The sequence below is a fragment of the Panthera leo genome, chromosome A1, assembly GCF_018350215.1.
Source record: "Panthera leo isolate Ple1 chromosome A1, P.leo_Ple1_pat1.1, whole genome shotgun sequence".
NCBI classification, from domain to species: Eukaryota; Metazoa; Chordata; class Mammalia; order Carnivora; family Felidae; genus Panthera; species Panthera leo.
In genome coordinates this window covers 161,229,926-161,256,764 of record NC_056679.1, presented here as the reverse complement: position 1 = coordinate 161,256,764, position 26,839 = coordinate 161,229,926, and the positions used below count along the sequence as shown (strand labels likewise).

Genomic DNA, 26,839 nt, shown 5'->3' with positions numbered 1-26,839 from the left:
CACATCTGGTGCTTTCAAAGGGCAGAAAGATGAATACTTCAACAATATCCCATATTGTTTTTTTGTGTGCTTCTAATTTAAAATCAAATCCTTTTAAGAACTCAGAAAATATGGCTAGTGCTCTAAATGGCATCTATGAATACATACTAAATAGAAAACTCTGAAAGATATAAAATCACTTTAAGACTATGATGAATTAATATGAGTGTCAACCAAACTAATAGGCACAGAGGTCTTGCTTCTAGAGTTCCAAAAGGGAAGGGAAAGTGCATTAACCCCAAGTAATCAGGAGCAGGAGGGGCAACAGAGCAAATAGGAGCTCAGAACTTAACTGAGAGGTGAAATTGGAATCAGCTTAAAAGTCCATTGGATGGACGGTGGACAGCAGGTCACAAATTGATCAAAAATTACAAGTTGCAGATCAGATTCAATTGCAGTGTAACAGGAAGTGAAAACAAGGGAAAGAGGAAAGTAAGAGACCTCTTGTTTGTTGTCATAAGCAGGTACCAGCTTCCTAATACTGCTTCCTAGTTCCACTATGAATGTTTAGTGAGATCTGTTTTAAAGTTATAGAACAGAAAGAAGCAAGGAATTATTTTCTAACTTTGGACATAAAAGTAGGTAATTATATATTGCTTGCAATAAAACATTCAAATACATGTGGAAAAGGTGGATTCCCAACCTCCAGAATATGTACCTGTAGTTTTTGGTATCTAATGGAGAACCTATCTGTTATTTTGGTGAATACTCTTTACACTTTGCTGTGGGATCTTCTAACGATTATTTTCTTGCACACAGGAGTATAAGATTGAAAGGAAGAAACATAAACACCAATCACAGTGAATAGAACAATTTAGTTTTGGAAATGGGTATGGCCACAATCATTATAATTTGTTTCCTTTGCAACTGCAGGAATGGATCTACTTGGATCTAATGCCTACTCATCCTTCAACACAACTGCTTTCTTCTTTCCTTTTAAAAACTTTCGTTTGATGTTTCCCCATTTCTTCTAATATGAGTTTCTATGTTCCTTTAGTCACACTCTGTCTAATATTACATGCTTCATACTATACTTAAGTATAATACTTAATTGTTTTCTCCTACCACTGTGAAAATGTGGATACCGTAACTGTTTCTTACTGTCATAGATCCGCTCTGACCAATATGGTAGCCATTAAACACAACTGGCTATGATTTAGATTTAAATATAAAGTATTTAAAATGACATTAAATTAAAATTTGATTCCTTAGCTCTACCAGCCACATTTCTGGGGCACAATAGCCAGGTTTGGATAGTGGCTACCATGTTGGAAGGCATAGATATAGAAATGCGTATATTCATAACAATTCTATTGGACAGTATTGCTCAAGGTGTTTAATAATTTTTATGGAATAAAAGAAAGATGTCTATGACTCAAAATTATTATAGTTATTTGGCCTCATATAGAAAATTCTGAAAATAAACACATCATACATATATATTAAACTTCAGTTTTCTTGGCATGACATTAGTAGCTATTCGTGAAATATAAATTGAAACTTGGTCATGCTGAATAGACACATTTTAAACGGGGTAGCTGCGTGGCTCAGTCAGTTGAACATCTGATTTTGGCTCAGGTCATGATCTCACAGCTTGTGGGTTTGAGCTCAGTGTCAGGCTCTGTGCTGACAGCCCAGAGCCTGGAGTCTGCTTCAGATTCTGTGTCTCCTCTCTCTCTGACCCTTCCCAGCTTGTGTTTTGTTTTGTTTTGTTTCTTTGTTTGTTTGTTTGCTCTCTCTCTCAAAAATTAATAAACTTAGAAAAAAACATTTTAATTCACAGAAATAGTTAATGACCATATAGAACTATAAATTCTACTTATTCTGAAAAATACTTGGACAGCCTGGCTTGGTTAGTAACTGAGATAAAATCTTGAACTCCTTAATGGCCCACATTAAGGATCTATACTGAAGAAATTGATGTAAGAAGATGGATCTGTATAAATCATCATGCCAAACGTGAGTTTAAGTCACACTTAAAGGTATCTGGATGTTGAAAAAAGTAATAAGACACCATCTCCTTCTTCCAGGAGTAATGCTTCCCTATATCCTACATAGTAAAGTGCAAACATTTTATATTGATAATATGCAGATACTTCACAGTCTTTCCCTAACTCATACTACCCCTTTTATGGATAAACTCTCAAGTTTCCAAATTCTCTAAGCCAGTCAAACTGGTTACCTGCTCTCCTCCCAGCAAGAATAATTTGTTCCTCTCTCTACAACCCTTTGCCCGTAAACTACTCTTTCCTTTCCAACTCTACTTTACCCTAATACAGTACTGTACTTTCCAACACAGGATGCCTTCCTTTCTTCCCTTTACCCATAAAAAACCCTTAAGGAGGTGGGTCAGTTCAAGTGCTTCCTCACCAGATCCTTTCGAGAGTTGAATGTGAAGATGACTTAAGTTCCTCCACCATAAAATTCATAAATACATTTTCAATGGGAAGCCCTCCCAATAATTAAATTTTAACATTTGGCAGCTATAACATTCCTTGGCAGGTAGCTATACAATAGGGTAGATGCTGTTGTAAATGATATTAAGCCGAATGTGAAATGGAAACTAGAGCTTTCTCCTAAGATAGATTTATCCCTTTGTCTTTCTTATCCTATATCTAGAGTCTTCATTTTATTAACAGTTTTCAGAACTAAACAAAATTTTTTCAACTCCCAGCTCTAACCCCGTTTTTTGATGGGCATGGGGAGAAGTGTAGAAAATTACAGCATTAAAAGAGTTTGCTTTCATTTTTCAAAAAGGGGTGCCACCATTTATAACACAGTGTCTCATAACTCCTATTTGAGTTTCCAGATTTTGTAATAATAAAAAAAAAAACCTCTGTGTATTACTTTATCAATGTGATTTTTATGATGCTGGATAACTATAATTCAAATGGAAAATAAACAGCAATATACGCACACACACAAAAGAAGGTACCTGGCTGTTTATTTAAATCTACCATAACAATTACCCTAAGATACAAAATGCTTTAAAATAGCAATTAGGGACAATGCTATAATGAAGACTGTGCTCAGAGTTACGAATATTCTTTTCAGATGCAAAGAAATCTGTCATATTAAACAGACAGATAAGAATCAGCAAATAAGGTGAAAGAATTTACTAATGGTCTCATCTTTAGTTATTTGGAAAATTACAGAAATGATCTCATAGCTTGTTCTCTTCATTAACTCACATAAATAAGACAGTAATGATAAAACAGTTGAAGGAATTTGCCCATTAGTCCTCACTGGGACCTGTGCTCCTGCTTAGTGACTGTCTAGATCTATACATTTTGCTTATTCAGCTGGAAAAACATACCAGAATCTGAATTCTAAATGAAGAGTGGAGAGAAAATCCCTATCCTTTGGAAAATATGAGAGAAAGAAAATTAAATATTGACTAAAGTGGAGAATTTCTAATTGGATGGGAAAAGTTAATTTATGTGGAATAGAAAATGAGACCATATCTCAAAATGGTCTCAGATACATGAGCATTTACTAGTCATATTTTTCCATTGTGTATTGCCATGGATTTCATGGTAAATCTTCATAGCTGTTCCTGTGTTGCATGCTTCCTTATCTCCACTATTTTTCTATCAATAGACTAAAGAGAGTATACTCCTGGTTAAATATATACAAATCAACTGTCTCTAATTGTAATAATTATGCAAGCAGAGTTTATTGCTTTTGCTTTCATTTGACTGAAATTCATGTATACAAAACTTTATTTTACATTATATGTACTGAATCCTTATTGTCTTTTACTTTCACATTTCATAACTTGCCTTCTTAGCCAGTATTCTTTCATATATACCCCTATCGACTTTACGCCCTCCCCCTTGAGCTACAAAGTAGTCTTTAGACATATTGATAGCTTTTTACCCCTTGCTAAATTGATCTGATTTAAAAAAAAAAAAAAATATATATATATATATATATATATATATATATATATATATGTGTTTATTTGTTATTGAGAGACAGAGAGACACAGCGTGAGCAGGAGAGGGGCACAGAGAAGGGGAGACACAGAATCGGAAGCAGGCTCCAGGCTCCACGCTGTCAGCACAGCGCCCCACGGGGGCTGGAACTCACAAACCTCAAGATCATGGCCTGAGACAAACCCGGATGCTTAACCAGCTGAGCCACCCAGGCACCCCTAAATTGATCTATTTTTTTTTTTTTTTTTTTTAATCCGTGCATGAGGCGCCTGGGTGACTCAATCGGTTAAGCGCCCAACTTCAGCTCAGGTCATGATCTCACAGTCCTTGGGTTTGAGCCCCATGTGGGGCTCTGTGCTGACTGCTCAGAGCCTGGAGCCTGCTTCCGACTCTGTGTCTCCCTCTCTTTCTGCTCCTCCCCTGCTTATGCTCGCTCTCTCTGTCTGTCTCAAAAATAAATTTAAAAAAACGTTTTAAAAAATCCATGCATTGTAGCTTATCCTGATATAAAATCCAAGTCCTATCACTTGGGAAAAACAATACGCATAATGAGAATAAAGTCCGGAGCTTTGTTTTCTGTTCTTTGTAGCAAGATTATTGTATAGTAAAACTTTATATGTTAAAAATTTTAATCTGTCTAAGAATTATTAAGATATTTAATTTGTTCATTACTTTTACTCAATTTACATGATTACTTGTATATTATACTCTATTATTAGTTCCAGAATTTTGGAATTCAACCTGATTTGGTTCCTTCCTACTTACTGCTCTAGTCAAAATCAGATTCTGCATTTATCATAGATGTCATAAAAAATTTAATTTTTTTTAGCCATCAAATCTGATTTTGAAAATAGATGGAATGACTCTACCATAAAACTTTCTTGGCTATAACAATTAGATTTCTTCTATATTCTGGCCTCATCAAAAAATTTTCAAGGTCATTTTCTATTACAGCAAATTTGGAAGCACAGGTAATTGGACATTTGGATGGTAAACAGTTACTTTCAGAAATATAGGAGACCTTTTTAGTGGAAAAGGATACTATGAAGTTGTCAATGTTGAGGAGAATAGAGTACCTCTTTGAATCTGCTTTCAAACTGTGGTGTCACTTATCTTTCTGAAACAAAATATGAGCATAGCACTAATCCAATTAAATCCAATTGGACTAATCCAATTAAAAATGTCCATGGATTCCTACCACTCCTAGAGCATAAACTTCAAGTTCTACAGCATGCCTTGTAAATTTAAAAGATATTCTTAAATTATTTCTCCAATCCTATCTCCCTCTATTCCCTGACTTCCCTATGCTGGTCATTCCATAATAAACAACTGGTAGTTCTCCAAGACACCATATTCTTTTTTTTCTTTTCTTTTTTGTTTTTTAAGTTTATTTATTTTGAGAAAGCGCTAGCCAGCAGTGGGGAAGGGCAAAGAGCAAGAGAGTATCCCAAGCAGGCTTTGTGCTGTCACTGTGAGCCCAATGCAGGGCTCCACCTCACAAACTGTGAGATCATGACCTGACATAAAATCAAAAGTCAGATGCTCAACCAACTGAGCCACCCAAGTGCCCCAATACTCTTTCATTTTAGGCCTTTGCGCATGTACCTTTCCCACTACCTAACAACTCGTCCTCCAATTCAATCTCCCATCCTCAGATATGTACCTAACTTCTGATCTTTTGATTGATTTCAAATATCTGATCAGTCATATTCTCCCCTCAGTGAGCCACTGTCTGACTACCCTCTCCTATATACACAACGAAGTAACTACAGTTGCCCCATCATGGACCTGGAATGGATAGAGAGGAAGTAAAAAGGTAATTTTTCATCAAAATATGAAATGAAAATCTATCATTGTTGCATCTGAATAATATATGATTCCTGCCAAATAATTTGATCATGGGATATCTATGGGATATATATTTTTAAAATATCCTCAAATATTTCATGTTTTCTGTTAGAGAAACTGCTGTCACATCATATTTGTGATAGATACAGAGATGGACTGCCAAAATCTCCTTCAAATAAGAACTTGTTGTCAGGCTTCAGGGAGTATGGTCAGCACATGGTCTCCATTTATGAGCTACTTCAAGATATGCCTTAGCTGCAGAAAGTCATCTTGCCTGAAATCGTATCTTTTCCTGGGGCAGCCTGTATGGTGACTGATTGGGGTATAATATAAAGTCCCAGCTACTTATGCAGATAACTGCCCAAGAAAAGGAGGATAACCAACTTAGGAGACAAAGTACAAGGAGAGTAAAGGCATGTGAATGGACCTATGAGAATGGACACAATGTGAGTAGATCTTTGTATTACATGTTTATGACCACAAGAAAGCATCTTCCACAGAAGAGACTCTGAGCATTCATGCGGACAAAATGGACCAGGTGACATCAGTTTGTGTCTATCACCTGATATCTCAGCACAATGAACATTTAAATAACTGCTAAGGTGGTGTGAAACAAACTGCACCCACTCCACTAAATTTGATCTACCAGGCATCAACATCAGATACCAATGCTGAGTTTTCCATAGGGACCATTTCTTGAGGGACAAACTGGGCACTAGGTGTCAACTACCTTGTTCCCCATACATCCTGGAAGGGCCTGTGGTTCATCAGAAGAGTAGTCACATATTCTAAATACAGGTTTGCCTTTCTTGCCCTCATAGTCTCAGCCAGCACTATTATTCAGTGGCTCACAGAGTGTTTTAATGACTGGCACTGGAACCCATATAATGATATGTCAGATTAAGTAACGCATGTTATACAAAGGAAAGCAGACATGAGTCCTTTATATCCATATCACCCAAGCTTCTAGCATGATAGAGAATTGAAAAGGTTTACTGATATTCCAGCTTAAGGGGAAGCCTGGAGGCAATGTACTTCAGTGACAGGATTTCCTATATCTGGATGCAATATATGCCTGGAATTAAAGACTTTTATATGGCTCTGCACTAGCAGTAGGAAGAATACATGGCCTCAGGAACTGGGAATGAAAGTAGGAATGGCCCCTTACCCTCACTTCCAGTAATTTACTGAATGTTTTTATGATGGCGTATGGTACATATGGAGATGTGCAGCCCACATCCCCCATAAATTAAACACACTGGGAGTACCTTCAGAGATAGTTTCTGTATGTTAGATCCTCAGGGGCTGCTTGGCTACAGAAAGCACAGCGGCCCAAGGTTATATACTTTCTTATGTAGCCTGCATCTGGTACTAAAGGACAAAGGCTTGGTTGTATCACTTGTAGACAGGACACTTTGATGTCAATACTTGCTTTAAAACTTTCTACTAAGTTGACCAAGACTTTGATAGTCCTGCGTTGTATAGTTCAACTTTCTCTACTGCCCAGTCCTGTTACCTACTCACCCTTCATTTCACAGATATTGGTTCCTAATAAATATATTGCACCTCAACCTCTGTGGTAGCATCTGCATTTCGAGAACCCAACTTATAACAAGATTATAGTAGCTTTTTTACTTTTTGTAGAAGAGGTGCAGTTATGAAGCTGGAGTTGTGTCTTCTTTACCATTTTATCTACAGACACTATCACACAATGGGCATTTAATATGTTTCAGTAAATACTGAAAAAATGAAAAAAATTAAAATGTGTATTAAAGTTAGGAAACATGTACATTCTAAAGGATAATGCTTAAATTAGAATTCTAAGAAAATAATATTATATGGGTTCAAATAGCAAATAACTTTTAAAATGACAAGATAACATATTACATAATGTACTTTGTGTGTAGATGTGAGTTACTCCATAATTTTGAGTCCATAAATGTAATTGGATAAACAATAGATCTCTCTAAAATGTCATGATGCCTTAGTGATAATTCTGCTATTTTCTTTAAGATCATATATATCTATAAGTAATTAGGGAAAGGAAATGTCTAAAATTAATCCACAAATGGAAGAGTATATGAGGAAGTCATTTTAAAGTTCTTTAAGTTCTTGTTTTCTTGTTTTGTTAAGTTTTCTTGTTTTGAAAAATTTAACTTTTGGGTGCATTATATAGCAAAGAAAACACATCTTCTGTCATTGTCAACAAACATGAATTTTTGTATCAGAATTGAATTTGTTTTTAATGTGATTCTGTAAGGTATAGCTTCATATAGCAAAATTTCTCCATAGTAGGGAAAGGCAGGTACTGTGATACTTTGATAATTATGATAAATTTCTGATAAGGCTAGTGGTTCATAGTTCCCCCAATACAATGTCTTGAAAATATTTTTTTATGAACAAGTGCAATGAATATCCATCATTGAAATATCCTGCTGTGTTTAAAAAGTAGAAGAGGGTCTCATTTGATTTCATGAGTGAACAGTTAAATTTTCATATATTAGAATTTTGTGTAATATTGTAATAAAAGTTTTCGTTTTGGAATAAAAACTCATTAAATTAATAGTGTTATAATTAATAATTAATATTCCAATGTATTACCTAATATATCATATATTAGATATAATATAATATAATAATAATAACTATGAGTAAATTTATATTTGATCATTTAATTAAATGTGCTTGCATAAGACAGATTTTTAAATTATACTATAATATCAAAATGCTAATATGAAAAAAAATTACCTAAAAAGCAGCATAATTAATGGATACATCTGGTCAAAATTATGAGAAAGGACAATTATCTTAATTCATTATAGCCTTTATAGAATAAAATAAAATGTTTCTTTAAAGCATATATGTGTTCACATTAGGAGGATATTTTGTAGAAGTCATAATTTTTACTCTAAGAACATTATAGTTTGGCATGGTGATTTCACAGTACAGTAGAAAGGCCATGTAGTCAAAAATACTAGAGATCAGGTCTTGGTTCAGACAAGACAAGATTTTGGGCAAGTTGCATTTTTCTGAAGCTCAGAGTATTTACCTCCAAAAATCCAGATAAAATTACTTTTCAGGATGTATTTCTTCTCAGCCTCTTTTATAGGCTTTTCTGTGTTGACCTGTAATCGAAAAAAAGAGTTTATTCCTTAAATGTCTACTCTTGGTCCATATTTTTCTTTATCTTAACATTTGTGCTACCTGATACCATCCCTTGATATCAAACTGGGCCCTTGGGCACTCTAAGTGATAGAAATTGACAAGAGGTCAGACAGGAGTTTCAGGCAAGGCTTTAATGGGATTTAATGCCTGAGTAGGAGGGAGGAAGCACAAAGGAAACAGTTCTTTGAATGACTTCCCAAGGCGAGAGAGGTCAGGGAGAGTTTTTTAAAGAAAGTGAGGCTGATGTCTAAGCATGTAGATGTGGGGGTTTATTAGCACTTGTGCACTTAAAAGTCATACTTCTTCAAGTGTCACATGTCTCATTAGAATGTTAAATCTCCACCCCTGAGCATGATTTTTAGTATTATAATGAGAGAAAAAGTCCTGAAAATTCAGTACTGGGGTCCAACTGGGTGCAGACTGGTTTGGTCTGGTCTTTGCCAGTCTTTGTAGTAAGCATCCTTCTTTCAGTAAGCATCCTTCATGATTCCTGTAAGATAACCCAACTCAAGAAACACAGAGCCTTAGCATTATTTTTTTTTTTTTTCTTTTTGTCAGAGAGGCAGCCAAAGGGCACCGGATTTTGCAGTCAGGGTTGAGAGGATCTGAGTTCAGGCCCTCCTCTGTCTCACATTGATAAAATGTTTCTTTTCCTCCTATTTACTGATAAATCCCAAGGTTAAGTTACCAGGCTGGAAGTCTTCTCTGAGTTGGAAACTTCTTTCCCGCTGGACGTATTCACTTGGTTGATCCCACAGGCACCTAACAGTGAATCTGCATAATTCACTTCCTCATCTCTGCTACACTTCACTCCCCCAATTTTTCTCCATACTAGCAACACCTTCATCATCACTTTACCAGGAAAATCTCTCCAAATCAAATTTTATCCTTGACAGCTTTGGTACCCTGAATTCCTCCTTTTAGCGTTCTTATCCAACTTGCTTTTATGGAAGGTGCAAATGCCTTCCATCAGTATAGTCACCCATCTAAACCAGACATCAGACCATCACACTCCAGGTTAAAACTTCCAAAATATCTTGCTTTCCAAAATATCCTTATTATCACTTAGTTTGGCATGTAAGACCTTGTATGAGCTGCCTCCTACCTTATATCAAAAGCTCTAGACATTTCTTCCTCTCTCTTCTGCAATCTGATAACATAAAGTTTACAGAATTACTTTGTTTTCACAGACCATACCGTTTTGTACCTGTAGATGTACCTGTGCTTTTTCTTTTACTTGGGATATCTTTTTAAAGATTCTTTGACTAACCCTTTGGGATTCATCAAAGCATCCCCTCATTCATAAGGCTTTCTTGAATCACTGTGTTCAACTTAGCTCTCCTCTTTTTAGCACCGGTTACATTTTAATGAAATTATTCACTTACATACCTACTCTCACCAACACCCTCCACACATGGTTATGGTGTTTGAAGAGCAGTGATCGGTCTCTTTTATTTTATGTTCCCTCAGCATCTAACAAACTTCCCAACAGTAATTGGTAGCACTAGGCTGCTCAGTGATTGGTAGCCCTGAGACTCTAAGAAATAATAGAATGAAAAGTGGCTGGGTTGTGGAGCTTTATTTAACACTTTCTCCACTAATTTCTCTCAGAAATCACCCCAATAAATATATCAACCAGGTAAAAACAGTTGTTTACCACACAATAGTAGATTATAGATAAATCCCTTAATCTTCAACTTCCAACCAGAATGTTATCCACTCATTTTGGATAGAGAAATTGTGGAGATATCACTGAATATTGATTATGTTAATTAAAATAAAACCAAAACCTTTTGTAGCTTTTAAAAAAATTATCCACCTTCACTGCAATTAATATATTAAATGAGATTTGCCATTATTTCCAATCACAAATTATTTCCAATTAAAACTTTTTGAAGGCAAGGAAGCGACACTATAAAAATAGTAAGAATTTTTCCACTCACAAAACTTACCTATTTTAGAACAACTTATATCTGAAGATATTTTCTTTTTATTATTTACATAATGCTCCACCACCATCAAAATGCTCTATCATTTACATATAACATAGTAAGATCAAAGTGGAAAAAAAAGTACAGTTTAACAGCCTTACAACTCTGAACTTAAATTATTTTCTGCCAACCTTGCCATTTATTTACATTTTTGTGCAATTAAACTTTGTTCTAGGATAATATTAATAAACATCTGTAGCTATTTTTTAAAGTCCATTTATTTATTTTAAGAGAGAAATAGAGAGTGAATAGGGGAGGGGCAGAGAGAGAAGATGACAGAGTATCCAAAGAGGGCTCTGTGCTGACATCAGAGAGCCTGATGCAGGTCTCAAACTCACAAACTGTGAGATCATGACCTGAGCTGAAGTCAGACTCTTAGCCCACTGAGACACCCAGGGGCCCCTCTGTTGCTATTTTTAAAATAAAATGCTTATAAGGGGCGCCTGGATGGCTCAGTCGGTTGAGCGTCTGACTTCGGCTCAGGTCATGATCTCGTGGTCCGTGAGTTCAGACCCCGCGTCGGGCTCTGTGCTGACAGCTCAGAGCCTGGAGCCTGCTTCAGATTCTGTGTCTCCCTCTCTCTCTGCCCCTCCCCTGCTCACACTCTCTCTGTCAAAAATAAAAAAAACATTAATTTTTTTAAAATAAAATGCTTATATTCATAATACTTGGATCAAAACCTATTTTGGTTCAATATGGTAGGGCATAAATAAGAATAAAAATAGCCTCTAGTGTTTTGTTGTTGTTGTTGCTTTTTTGTGTCTCCTCAAAGAAAACTTTTTAAGGCCTCAATTTTTTCTAATAGGTTATTTACTCTGCTAAATAAAAGTACCTTTACAATGTCTGCTCCAGTTTTTAAAATAGCTCTAAATGGACTCACAAGTTCCACTGAGCCCATATTCACCTATTGTTAGGGAGATACCTATTTGGAGAAGGACAAGGCTCAACCAAAGATGTGAATCATGCACCTCAAGACTCCAATTAGAATATGTCAAATGGAATTGCCAAATCAATTACTCAAAAAAGGAACCGAATCATTTTAACAGCAGGAAAGAATAAAAGAGGAAGTAATTATTATGGTCCTATAGTACTTACCTTGATTATAAGGAACAATTTGTTAGCTGCTATGAGACAATGTGCCTTGTTTACCTCACTCTTAATGGGAACATGTTAATATATCTGAATTGTTGCCAAAGAATCCAGTCATCATCATACTGAAACAAATGACCATTTACTGACATTAATGATTCTATTAAAGGCATAATTATTTGATTTCAACAAACAAATCATTAGAGTTGATCACAAAAATCGTGCTCAAAGTGCCTATCATATAGATAATTTGATCACTTCTTATTGAAAATATTAGTTCCTAATTAAACTTTTGATATAGCATTCATCAATAGTTACACTTTTGAAAATGCAGGCTTATATTATAAATGAGGATGGGAGCATTTGTCAAAAGAAACAAGACATTATATTATATACCATGGAAAGATTTCAAACTTAGTTCATTTCTGAAAGATGAAAATGTGTAATTTAACAGGTCAACCTTTAGATGTATGAACAAGATTTCCATAATCCATCATCCAAAATAAATATATTATTTAGGAACTTTGTAAAGACAGACAAGCTAAAATCATGTTTTATAAATGTAAGGATTTACACTAACATGTTAATTTCTCATGAATGCAAAATGCTATTATTTATTTATTTATTTATGTATTTATAAATGCTTACTTATTTTGAGAAAGAGAGGGAGGATGGGTGAGGGGCAGAGAGACAGATGGAGAAAGAGAATCCCTAGTAGGCTCTGCACTCTCAGCACAGAGCCCGATGTGGGGTTCCATCTCACAAACCATGAGATCATGACCTGAGCTGAAATCAAGAGTCTGATGCTTCACCAACTGAGCCACTTAAATACCCCAAAATGCTTTTTAGAGATGTACGTGAATTGTTGCTTTTTATTTAGGACCACCAAATTGGCTTCATAGTTTCAAGCTGTGCTTCCAAGGTTTGCTTCAGTTTCTATTAAAATCATCTGGCCAGTTAAGTAAAATTGACGGGAATCTGTGTAAACCATATTGAAGAAGGAGGAAAGAAAGTTACTGAGCAGTATATACAAGATCATCCTATGTGCAGGGTTGTGGTAAACATATATACATACATGATCTGAATTAAAGGGTTTTTAGTTTTATATTACACGTCATGTTACACATTTTTCAGTTTTATGTTATACTTGTCCACAGCGTTTGAATTTTTTAAGAGAATCAACCTAAATTACACCTGAAATTAGGAGAAAAATATATTTAAAAAAAAAAGAAACTCTGTATATATGTAAATACTAAAATTCTCTACTTCTCAGTGAGCTTCTGATACCTTCTCTAAAATTTACTCTTTACATATCCTTACTTCTTTGCTTCATATTTTGCTCCTTAGAGCTATATACTACCTGAAATATCTACACCTAAAATGCTTTTTTATCATGTTTATTTTCTAGCTTCTCATTAAGAATATAACTCCAAGAAGGTAGAGATTTTTACCTGTTTGTTCACTATTGAATCTTCAGTGCCAAAACACAAGCATATAATGGTGGGTGCTTAATGAAGGAAAATGTATAGTTTTATTCATTAATTTATTCAAAATGTGTGCATATGCATACTAGTGTGCATATATATTATATATTAATGTGTATATATAGTAATACATAGTTATATGTTATATATATAGTAATACATAGCTATATATACTATATATAATACATAGGTATATAATCTCTCTATATATGTAATATATGTAATATATATGTAATATAAATGTAATATCTATGTTACACACACACACACACACACACACACACACACACACACAGAGTCATGGTCTCCAACTTTTGTCTGGGCCCCTAACTGCCTTTTTAAGAAAGGGAAAAGGATATCTAAAACCCAGAAACAACCAAACCTCATGGAGAATGCTATCTATTTATGTAAATAACTGCTATTTTTAGGACTCATGACAGAGTTGAAAGAGTGCTCTATGAGAACATTTGAAAAGTAATCTTTGAAATAACACAAGAACAAATGAGGCATTTGATATATTTATGATTGTAGGCATAATTGTTGCTGCCGAGTATGAATATATCTGAGTTTTCAAAATTCATTTTATTTCTATTACAGCCTTTGAAAATAAAGCAATTTTCCATGATACACTATTTGCATCCTGCTGAGAACAAGTGTGTATTGAGAATAAAAACATGCCAAACATAAGGAAAGTTGCCCTTTGTCTGAATCTTGAGCCTTTTGAAATTAAACTATGAAATTAATTGATTCACAAATATTACTATGTGCCAACAGAATTAAAAGATCATGATTAATTTCTTGAAGTCAGATTCACATGCTGACCTTTATATATGTATATGAAGAGGATGCTACCTGCTGTCCTTCCTTTCCAGAGCATATAATTTAAATAGTTTAATGAAAACTTATTAAAAACCAACTATTGGGGCGCCTGGATGGCTCAGTCGGTTGAGTGTCTGACTGGCTCAGGTCATGATCTTGCAGTTCGTAAGTTCAAGCCTCACGTTGGGCTTTGTCTGACAGCTCGGAGCCTGGAGCCTGCTTTAGATTCTGTGTCTCCCTCTCTCTCTGCCCTTTCCCCGCTCATGCTCTGTCTCTCTCTGTCTCTTAAAAATGAATAAATGTGGGGGGCGGCTGGGTGGCTTGGTCGGTTGAGCGTCCGACTTTGGCTCAGGTCATGATCTCACGGTCCGTGAGTTCGAGCCCCGCCTCGGGCTCTGTGCTGACAGCTCAGAGCCTGGAGCCTGTTTCCGATTCTGTGTCTCCCTCTCTCTCTGCCCCTCCCCTGTTCATGCTCTGTCTCTCTGTCTCAAAAATAAATTTTAAAAAAATGAATAAATGTGGAAAAAAAATTAAAAACCAACTGTATGCACCCTTATGTTTACTGCAACATTATTTACAGTAGCCAAGTTGCAGAAGCAACCTAAGTGTCCATCAGGAGACCAAGGGATACAAAAGGTGTAGTGTACCTACACACACACACACACACACACACACACACACACAGGAAGATTACACAACCACAAAAGGGATGAGATTTTTGCCATTTGCAAAAACATGGATGGATGTAGAGGGTATTATGTTAAGTGAAATAAGGCAGACTGAGAAAGGTAAGTGCGATATGATTTCACTCATATGTGGAATGTAAAACACAAAACAAGTAAACAAACAAATGAATAAAAAGTAGAATCAGACCTATAAATACAGAGAATAAACTGACAGTTGGCTAGAAAGAAAAGGATGGTGGATGGGTAAAAAGGATTAAGGGGACTGGGAGATACAAGATTCCATTTATGGAATGAATAAGTCACAGGAATAAAGGGCACAGCATAGGGATATGGTCAGTGATATTGTAAGAGTATCGTATAATGACAGATGATAGCTACACTTGTGTTGGTAATAGCATAACATATAAAGAATTTGAAAGATTATGTTGTACACCAGAAACCAATGTGTGCCATTAGTTTTGTGTCAACTATACTCAAAACACAACAAAAAACAGTTTTAAAAGACCCAAATGAAAGATCCTGTTAGATGGTAGTTAAATAATACCAATTAAACAACTAAATAATATCTGAGCAGAAAGAAAGAAGAACCAACTATATTGAGAGATATCGTGGTAAATCCTTGGGAGGAATACACAGATGAATGCCATATGATCTCTTCCCAATAATACCACCACCACCATCCAAACAACTGACATTTATTGAGCACCTCCCGTACACCATACCCTATGTGAGGCATGTTATTTTTACACATGATAACAATTGTTTGAAATACAGTAAAACCTTGGATTGCGAGTAACTTATTCTGCGAGTGTTCTGCAAGATGAGCAAACATTTCTAATAAATTTTAACTTGATAAGCAAACAAAGTCTTGCAATATTAGTAGTATGTGACACTGAATGTCACATGATCACACTGAGCCAATGGTTATCTCCCTTTCTCACTGCAGGATTGTGGGTGATCATCTCCCATGCTCAGAGGCTTGGTCTCAGCCCATGGTGTTTGGCAGAAATCAATAATTTTTCAGAATGTTAGGTGCCCACAACTGGCACCTGACTGTTGCATCCAACTGTTGCATTGTGAGCAAAAGCAAGAGGTTATGGAGGAGATCTTGTCTGCAGAGGAGGAGGAGAAAAAGGCAGAGGAATCCCTCACTTCAAATGAGATTAGGGAGATGTATAAAATGTGGGAAACTGAAAAATTTTGTAGAAAGGCATCACTTAAATAAGGCTGTAGTAGTCCGAGTGTTGAATCTGTTTAACGATAATGCAATGTCACATATCTGCAACATCCTGAAAAGGAGGCAAAAGCAAGTGTCATTGGATATGTTCCTTGTTAAAGGAAAAGATTCCATTGAGCCAACAGGTAGCAGTGATTTTGTTAGTAATCGTGAAAGCTATCCTGCACAATAACTCTCCTCTCTCTTGTCTCCCTCAGACCGGCCATGGTATTCAAAGATAAGTACAGGTTAATTTGTTCATTTTTCTTTATGTTTTGTATTTTATTTATTATTTTTATTATATTACAGTGTTGGAATCATTTTTCTATGAATATTTTTGGGTTGTGGAATGTATCATCAGAGTTTCCACTATTTCTTATGGGGAAATTTTCTTTGCTATACAAGTTCTTTGGATTGCAAGCATGTTTCTGGAATGAATTATGCTCGCAAATGAAGGTTTTACTGTATTCCCTTTAAACAACGTATTGTAATCATCATTTCATAGAAGAAATTGAAATTCAATTTTTTTCAAAATTACCTGATATTAGTCAGCTGCAGAATAATGTGCCTATTTCTATGAGAACTACTTTGTTACCCATAACAGATATAAGATACTTGCCGAGTTCATAATATGCAGTCCTTTCTCAGGTATAGACACTGGAATCCATGGAGGCTATTAATATTCTCTTAGGAACTGGAATTTGGGACTTGATCAGGAATAGACACTGTAATCAACAGAGGCTATTAATACTCTCTTAGGAAGTGGAAATTGGGATAGAAAGATTGCATTTCATTTGCCCAGAATAATTAAGCTCACCTGAAATAAAGTTAGGATCTGTTGGATGACACTTCATCTGCAAGAAGAAGCAGGAAGAGCTAATGTTTAAGAAGAATGAAGCAAACATGTAAAATGTGAGCTTCCTTTTTGAGAGTATTTTAATTTCCTTTGGTCAGGGTGTTACATTTGATGACTTGGATACTTTCTTATTTTGAAAAAGATCCAAGAAAACTGTTGTGCAGTTCAAAAAACATCTGCAACCATGTGGTATTAATTTGCTAGAATACAAACCATACTTCCAGTCCAATATGCTATTGCTTTTATATATAATTACTGAAAATTTTAATAAGGAATGATTTCATTTATCATGCTCACTCATTTTTCTCTCACGTCAACTCATGTTGATGCATGTTCATCATGATTGCTATTTTTTTTCTTTTTAATTTACCACATAAAGACATTCATGAACCCTGAAAAGATCATTGTATATCGAATTTGGATCCTTCTTCTAGCATATCACTTTAATATTAGGCCATCTTTGATTCAACAGTGTCATATGTGTAAATTACCTCTTCTCTTTTGAAATAGATAATGTTTTTATAAAGCTAAGAATGGTGTATCTGAAAAGAAGTAAGTAGCCAATTATTTCTGTTGCCTGGAAAATTTAATATGTATCAAAAAATGCTTTTAAATTACCCTTCTGTTGTAGATATATTCTCACATTAGGTATGGGGGAGAGTGGCACAGGTGAAACAGTACCACTACGACCTAGTGTTTATTACTACTACCATTAATACTACTGCTACTATTAATGCTACTACTACCGTTAATACTACTGTTGAAACTATTACCACCACCACCAAAACCACCACTACTACTATGGCTAATACTTATTTACCAAGAAATATTTACCACGCGTCAGCACTGTTAAAAAAAAAATAACTCAGAGCTAAGGATGTCAAACCAGACCATTGTTATTTAGTTCATGTAGTTCATAGAGTTGGTACTGCATTATCTTTGATTTGGGAAAGTCACTGTAATTGAGAGAAATCTTCCTTATCAGTATTATTTCAGAGGTTTTATAATAATTAAATGATGTGAAACACATGGAAGTGCTTTCTGAAATATTCAACATTATGCACACTCAGTTATTTATACTATGCTGTAACCAAATGCCTACCATTGGGGTTATTAACTTTAATAGTAAAGAAAGTTACAATCATGATAATTAGGAACTTGTACCCTAATATAATTAGGTAATTTATATGTAAATTACCTTCCAGTAATTAATTATGAATATTCTACTATTTCTAACTTACAGTATATTTATTTTATATTTCCAAAAACATCAGGTAATCACTCCGATTTTGAATAATTACTATTATTTTAATATCTACTATATATGTGATAGTACATTTGAATCTCTGTCTGTGCCAGTATACTCAAAGTTGACATTTGGTGTAATGGATCCCTGAGTTTCTTCAATATGTTTCACATCTAGCCACATGAAATGAGAAGCTCTGCTCCATAATTAATGATGCAATATACTCCTTTTAAATAAGGATTTTATCAGCCTATATAACTAATGACAGAGCCACCTAAATGACCAGTTGGCATCATTAAATTTACCAACTACTGTGCTATCATCAATTCCAATTAAATCCTAAGTATGTCTCTCACCAACATGTAAACACATTTTCTAATTGGGAAGTACCATCATGAGTAAATTTAATGGTGCCAAGTTGGCCGTTTACGTGATTTAACAGTTTAGTGGGAAATCATTTGGCTTTGAAGGTATTCCTTTTCCTATTCTTCACATTTGTTGCAGTTATCCATGTGACAGGGAGTGCTAGGGAAACTGATACTAGCCTCATATAAAGCAAGTTTACTACATTTAGTAGTGATTTTGGATGTTTTATGGGAAGGTGTGTGAGCCTAGCAGCTGAACTGAAATTATGAAACCCCAAAGGGAGATATTGGATAGTCAATATGAGTATGTAGGACAAGTAAAATTTTTCAGGAGTTTGACTGTCAGCTGATGCTGGAGAAATTATTTTTACCCATGAAGTTTCAAAAAAAAGTATGGGCAGCCATCTGGCCTCATTTACTTGCTTGTTTATCCTCATCACCTAGAATACTATCAAATACATGGATCACAGAAAGAACCCAGGGGCAATATCACTTTCTGTGTTTGAACATCTAAGTAAAAGTCTTTCAATAAAAATAATAGCATCTAATATTTGTTGAGCTAATTACATTCTGAGGACTGGAAGAAGAATGTTTTACATGTTCTATATATACTTTGATGTTCACAATAGCCAAAACCAGAATCAGCCAGGACTTTGGACAGAAACCAGAACCACCTTAGATATTTGAAGTAAAAAAGAGTTAAGCAAAAGGAATTCTGTTTTCAAAACATAGTGGAGGTTGAGATGTGGACTCCAGGATGGCGTCTAGGAATGATACCAAGCCTATAGCAGAACCTGACCACCACAGAGTTACTACTCTGCCACAGCTACCTTCAACATCCTCAAATCCAGAGACTTAATGAAGACATCTCCACATCTTTACTTGCCAACAGAATATAGCTAAAGTAGCTGGAAGATAGTCTCTGCCACATTTATCCTTTTAAATCTCAGAGGAAAGTACTTAATTTATAGAAAGTCATTTTTTTTTTCATTCAGAATTTTAGCTTCAAGGAAGAAAAATTATTTTTAGGTTTTTAGCCTTTCCTTTATATAGGAAGGAATGATGGTAGGCAGAAAAATATTAATAGCACCACCAAATATATTTATCCCAGACTTTACTCTTATATCCAAATATGAAAATTATAAGTCAAGAAGTTTAAGTAACTTGCTCATGATCCCAGAATTAGCATTCAGTGAAGCAGGAATTAAATTTCACATGTATTAGCATGTGCTAGGCTGTAGAAAGTACTACATGAACATTTTACAATTTCAAAGGCATGTATATATATATACACAATATATATATGATATATATACACAATATATATGATATATATCATATATATATTATATATCATATGTATATTATATATCATATATATATATATACATATATATATATATATATGATATATATACACAGTGTACATTGTCTTCCTTCTCTGGAATGGCCACAGCTGTAGTGTTTAGGTCATAGTGACAGAAGAAAATAAAATGTGATGGACACAATGTTGTCTCTTAAGCTTCTTCCCAGAAGTGATACACATTATTTTCTCTTATACATTATTGGCCAAAATAAATCCCAAAGCCACATCTCAGTTCACTAGCATAGGGTTGGAGGTATATAACTCTGTCAGCAAGGGGAACCAAATATTTGTGAACAAAATGTTCCATAATTGCAGATCTGTCTGACTGTAAACTCTATGCTCTTATCTACTGCAATTCTTTTCTTATCCCCTAAGACTTTGTGAGAAAGACCCAGGTAAGTGGAAGTCCTGGCTTCCTAGAAAGAAGCTCCGGTTGCTATTGACTACTCCATTCTGGGCTCAAACTCTACAGTGAGCAGCTAAATTCCTTCCTTCCGGGACCAGCTCTTTTTTCACAAGACTCTCTTGGGACAATCTGGGCAAGTGATGGTTTTAGATAAGACTGTTTGGATTCAGAAAGATGAAGGTTTTCATCTTCTGAGGACTTACATTTCTAATCCATTTGGATCATTACCTTTGATGAACTGAGGAGTGACTAGTACAGCCATTCTAAAGCTCTATCGTATACTTAATTGTTATAAGTTACAAGGTAGGTGCTACTATTGATCTCCAGTTCAGAGATAAGAGAACTGAGGCACAGAGAAATTAAGCAACTTGCCTAAAGTCGCCCAAGGAGGAGTCAGCACTTATATTTGAACTCCATACATCTTGCTCCTAAATTCACAATCTTAGCAGCTATGTCTTATTTCTTTTTCTTTTGCCAGGCATTGTCTTAGGTCTAGGTTCTGGGATACAAGCATGGTCAAGCAAACATGATCTATGCTCTCTTAGGATTAATCTAGAAAGGAAGGTGTGTGTGTGTGTGTGTGTGTGTTTGCATATATGTGTATGTTACAGAATCACAAAATCATGTAACTACCAACTTATGCTTTGAAGGAAAAATGTAGAGTATATCTATTAAAACATAATAGATAGAACTTAAAACTTTGTGTTATTGAAGTCTTCTCTGTGTAAGTAAAGTTTGAGCTGAGAATTAAATAAGTTTACTAAGTAAAGAGTGCTGGAGAAGAATATTTTCACCAGTGGAAACAGCAGATGTGAAGGCCCAAAAACTGGGGAAAATGATAGATTTTAGATAGTGCATAAGGGCTAACATGAATGGGATGGTCAGGAGATGAAGCTAGAAACAGGTCATGGTCCATATTATCTTACTAAGACATGTAGGGCAAATCAATGATTTTGGTCTCTATTTTAGGAATAACAGACATCCACTGAAGGGCAAGATGAGAATATCATCATTTTAGATTTGCATTTCATGTTCATGATGATTTTTTTTTTGAAACAGTGATTTATTTACCTGCCTAGTTTTCATGTGTCTCAGTACTTATGTAAGCGTCTTTACCCGGAATTTTGAGCTATTATCGAGAGAAATCACTGTGTGGGTGTGAGTGGTGGTGAAGAGTGTGGCATATTGAAAGTATAATATCACCGCCTGAAAGACTGACGAAAAATTATGCAGACACTTTCAGATCAAGAACCAGTGAATATGTGCGAGGTCCACTGTGTCACAGAAACAATTACCAGAAAGGATTTCACATTAAACCTGGTGTAGCTATCCTGGAATTGTAAACAGGGAAATGAGGTAATTAGAGGACTGGAATTGTGATTAGACTTAACTAATAGGAACTTGACCAAAGCAGGAATGAATTTTCCTAGAGCATCACAGATAAGTAAGAAACTAGTTGGTGGGGAAGAACCAAAGTCAAAACTTTTAGCTAAAAATGGAGACATACGTCTTCTTCCCAGAAAGAAGTATTAGGTGATTATTAGAATCAGACCTCAAATGTTAAATTAGGATTAGAGACTACCCTACTTTGACATTTGTGAACCTGCAAAGCACATCTTTGCCTATAGTTCTTGGCAGAAACTCTGAATTTGGGTTGCCAATAAAATAAAACAATTTGTTTTATTATTTTTTTTTTTTTTGGTTGAGGGAAAAGGGGGAAGTTATTAGAAAAGAGAAATTAAGGAATAATAATGAAGCTAAGACATGAAGAAGGCATGAAAACACTTAGGTCTTAGGAAACACATGGAAGCTAGGAATCAAACACCACCAAGAAGATTTACTTTCATTTTTTTTTTTTTTTTCACCACCACTGTCTCTGCTCTGCAGACTAGCTTTCTTAACTAGGCAGGAAATATGGAAAAAGAAAAAAGAAAAACTTGGCAGGAAATATGGTCAACAGCTATATACTTATATTATATTATATTATATTATATTATATTATGAATTGTATTATATTATATCATATTAATTATAGTATATTGTAATTTCCATACAATGCCGACCACTAGAAGGATAATTTCTTAAACTGTTTTTGATGGTAAATCACAAAATTGGGGGGCAGAAATTCATAGCAGGTTAGGTCAGGTGCTACCAACTGTGACCACAGGATCAGAGTCATAGAGATCATGATTTAGGTCATAAATTCCAATGTAAATGGTACTTTTGGTGACAGATACTTCACCAAAGGAAAAGGAGGTGCTCCTGGGCAGAAAAATACATGATTTTCCATTCTTCATATATTTGCCAAGACATATTATTTCTTGACCACCAAGACTACAATACATGTCTCTTCTATTTTTCCTGTGGTTATCCCCATCATGGTACACATAAAGGTATATTTTTCTTGCTTGTGTCTTCAGCTGTATCCCTTATAAATGATAAGTTCCTTGAGGACAGAGACTTTACTTTGATAATATAATGGCAAAAAGACTGGCACATAATGTAATGAAATAGAAATTGATCTTTATTCTAATTGGATACATTTTTGCAGGAACTTTGCTGATAAATTTTATGTGGATTATCACATTTATTCCTGACAATAACCCTATAAATCAGTTAGTGTTATTATCTCCATTTTACATAGAGAGAAATTTAGACTTAGAGACTGCTTGAAGCTCAAGGTCACAACTAAAGTGTGTTAGAGCTGGCATTTAAATCCAAGTAGTCTGACATTAGAATGCTTACTTTTATCATTTTGCTAAACCTGCATTCTTTTAGCTTTAAGAAACATGAAAATTATATGACATAAACCTGAAACATTTCATTTTGTTTTATGAAGCTTTAATCATGAAAATTTATTATTTATTTAAAGAGAGACTTGATTAGCTCTAAAAACTGGTGGGTAATAGCATCTGTGTAGACAAAGTAAAGAAAGAAAACAATTATTTGCATAATATGGGAAAAGAAAACAAAATAACATTGAAGGCAGAGTTTTTCTTAAGTTTAACTATGTCAGTCACTGTGCTAGAAATTTAAACATATTATTTCCCCAATCTTTCCAATAAAACTGTTGACCACATGATTGTTAAATTGATGCTAAGATAGACATTATAATGAGTCTGAAAAAACAGAGCTTTTGAAAGATGGCATTGGTATTATATCCATATTTTGCCATATGATGATGATAACTCATAATTAGTTCAGTATACTATACTAGCTATGGAGGTATATGATACATTTACATGAAGAGCTCAAATGGACTGGATAATTTCACTTTGTAACCAAAATGTTATATAAAAAATGCATATAGTAATGTCTTACTGTGTTTTGGCCAAAAGGTTTTATAGATAATATGTATAACTCCATAATCATATATTTACTTATTTATTATATTAATTACAGATTTAGAATAGATAGATTTGCAGCACCAATGATCATTCATCTTAAGGAACAAGCATAGCAGAAATCATAACATTTTTAGCTCACTTAAATTGTAAATTTATAAGATAGTTATCTTAGATAGTATAGTATTGATGCAAGCAACTCTTAGCTTATAATAATGCACCCTAAAAGTTATATATATTTTGAAGGATAAAGGTAGTAAATTCCCCAAATGATAATAATCTGTGTGGTTACGGGACAAAATAATTTGTATTAATAATCTGCACATCATGAAATATATCAACACTCAGTTTGATTCATAAATAAATTTCTGTCTTGAATGTTCCAAAGAATTGCTGTAAATTTATAGCTCCTTCTGAATTCACAGTTATCAGATAATGAAATCAAATAACTGGATCTTTGGATTATTCTGGTGGCATTTTACCACAATAATGTCAAACATTTGTAGGAGCTTTTTAACTTGATTTAATTGGAGATATTAAAATTAGAATTCTGGTTTTGATAAGATATATAGAAATAGAATTACAGAAAGATTTATGTTGTTTTTAAAAAATATATCTAGCACACAAGTTTAAAATTAAAAAAGGAGATGAATCATATTTATACTAAAAATTTGAAAAAAATATGCTAATCATATTTAGATCCAGAGATATACATTGATCATTCACATACGATATGTCTATTTAGGTGTCTTGTGGCTCATTTGAAAATTCTGTAAGTATTCATTTCCTTAATCTTTAAACAAATTCAGAATGTTGTAAACTATCTGTGGTAGAATTGTCAAAAGATTTCTATAGCTCTTGATGTTAAAATGTCCTTCATTTTATACTTTAAAACATATTCTATTTACATTTACATTTACAACACAAAATATAATACTAGCCACTTCTTGGCAAATGCTAAGCCTGAGAAATATTTTTCTACCCATTATTGATTTCACAAGGCAATATACATTTAAATTTCCCCTCAGACTAAATATTGTCACTGTTCAATTTTATAAAAATAAAACGTAGTGCCAAGTACTAACAACTATTTTTAGGGTTAAGCCCTTCTCATAACAGTATAATACTACAATCTTTATTCTTCAAAATGGCTGTCATGGATATAGAAAACTCTGTGCCTTCCTTTCTAAATAGACTCTCGGTGACCAATGGGCTAACCTGGTTATATAAAGACTTTCACTTTCAAATGCTCCCATAATATTGGCAAGTAATGGTAATGCAAGTGAAATGGCCAGGTGTTAGAGAACTTGGGGAAAGAGGAGTGCATGTGGGTGACCATAGCAATTTAAAGAGTTAATTATTTATTTAAAGGAGAGTGCCAACTTCTGCTCCATTCAATTTTGATTACTGAAAGAATTTGAAATCCACATTATCTGTGAACTTTCTCGATTTTTCTAATACTGAGTAGAACTCATAAGGCTACTTATGGGCCATTAGTTTGCAAACCTGGGCTGATGTCCCATGTGTTATAAATAGAATAAAAAAACTAACATACTCATAGTTATTCTCAAGTTGAACCCACAGTTTGGAAATAAGGGACAAGGGGGAAGGGAGAAAGGGATAGGAGACACAATCACTTTCTTATTTTACCATATTAGCAATTGTTAATATTTTATTGAACTCTCTGCAATAAATTAAAATCTCAAAGAATACACTTTTTTAAAAAACATATTATATGGGCATCTTCCAACAACTAGTCATTTTAACTCTTTGAAAGGGATTTTTGTTCATGTTGTTGAATTCCACTGTCTGTTTCCTCCTGCAGGAAATCATTGTTTTACAATTAAGAAAATAGCCGCTGAGAGGACTCCTAACATAGAGTTGAGCTTAGAATGGCACATTTAGGAACAGAACCCACACAGCATATAACCTCCCTTCAGACTTTTGTCTAATTAGAATACAACTTCATTTTACCATTTTCTGTCTTAGTGAAATACAGAGCCATCCTGATATAGGGTGAGTATGTTCATTTATCCAATGTGTGATAAAGAGAGGTAAATACCAGGCTATATGGTTTCTCTGCCCATCACTTCTAATCCATCACATCATTTTATTGAGCTAATATTTAATGAGTACCTCTTATCTCTCTCTTTTTTATTTATTTTAAGACAGAAACACACAGAGAAAGAGCATGTGAGCAGGGGAGGGTCAGAGAGAGGGGAAGAGAGAATGCTAAGCAGGTTCTGTGCTGTCAGCATAGAGCCAGACCTGGGGCTTGATCTCATGAAATGTGAGATCATGAACAGAGTCAAAATCGAGAGTTGGATGCTTAAGTGACTGAGCCATCCAGGAGCCCCAAGAACATATTCTTTATAAAGAAATTTGTTAGGCATAATTAAATATTATCCTGTAGGATTCCTTTTTATGTAATGACTAAAGCCTATGTTACAGAATAAACTTTTAAGCAATAATAAATACGTGGGTCAAGCTCTTAGATTATTTGGGGAATATTCTTATTTTTCTTAAACATTTATTTTTATTTTTAAAAATTTTTATTTATTTATTTTGAGAGATAGAGAGAGAGAGAGCAAGCAGGAGAGGGGAAGAGAGAAAAAGAGAGAATCCTTACCAGGCTCCGCACTGCCAGCACAGAGACAGATGGGAGGCTAGATCTTGCAAACCATGAGATCATGACCTCAGCTGAAACCAAGAGTCTGACACTTAACAGACTGAGCCACCCAGGAGTCCCTGGGGAATACTCTTGTAAAAGTAATGTATATATGTAGCACTTGTCACAGCTATGTGTGACAGTAAATAAATAAAATTTATTATACTGCCACAAAGAAAAACTTACAAGTAGTGGAGACTACTAAATAAAATTATTAGCCATATTCCATGGCCCCATAATGTTCTTTCCATAAATGCCTTATCGTGGAAGTTGATCCTATACTCATTTTTTCCAGACCTATAAAAAGAGCGCA

The 26,839-nt window shown here is 34.6% G+C and overlaps 1 long non-coding RNA gene across 4 annotated transcripts in view; it reads left to right on the top strand.

Annotated features, from left to right (window-relative positions):
* LOC122223178 overlaps positions 1-14,241 on the top strand; it is a 139,050-nt gene extending 124,809 nt beyond the window's left edge. For 2 of the 4 annotated variants that reach the window (XR_006204110.1, XR_006204109.1), the window contains exons 4-5: positions 13,479-13,570; positions 14,152-14,241. This is a non-coding gene — a long non-coding RNA (uncharacterized LOC122223178). Of the gene's footprint in view, positions 1-5,525; positions 5,794-13,478; positions 13,571-14,151 lie in introns of those variants that run through there. The other 2 variants (XR_006204111.1, XR_006204108.1) reach the window with 2 other exon arrangements.
* The last annotated feature ends 12,598 nt before the right edge of the window (positions 14,242-26,839 follow it).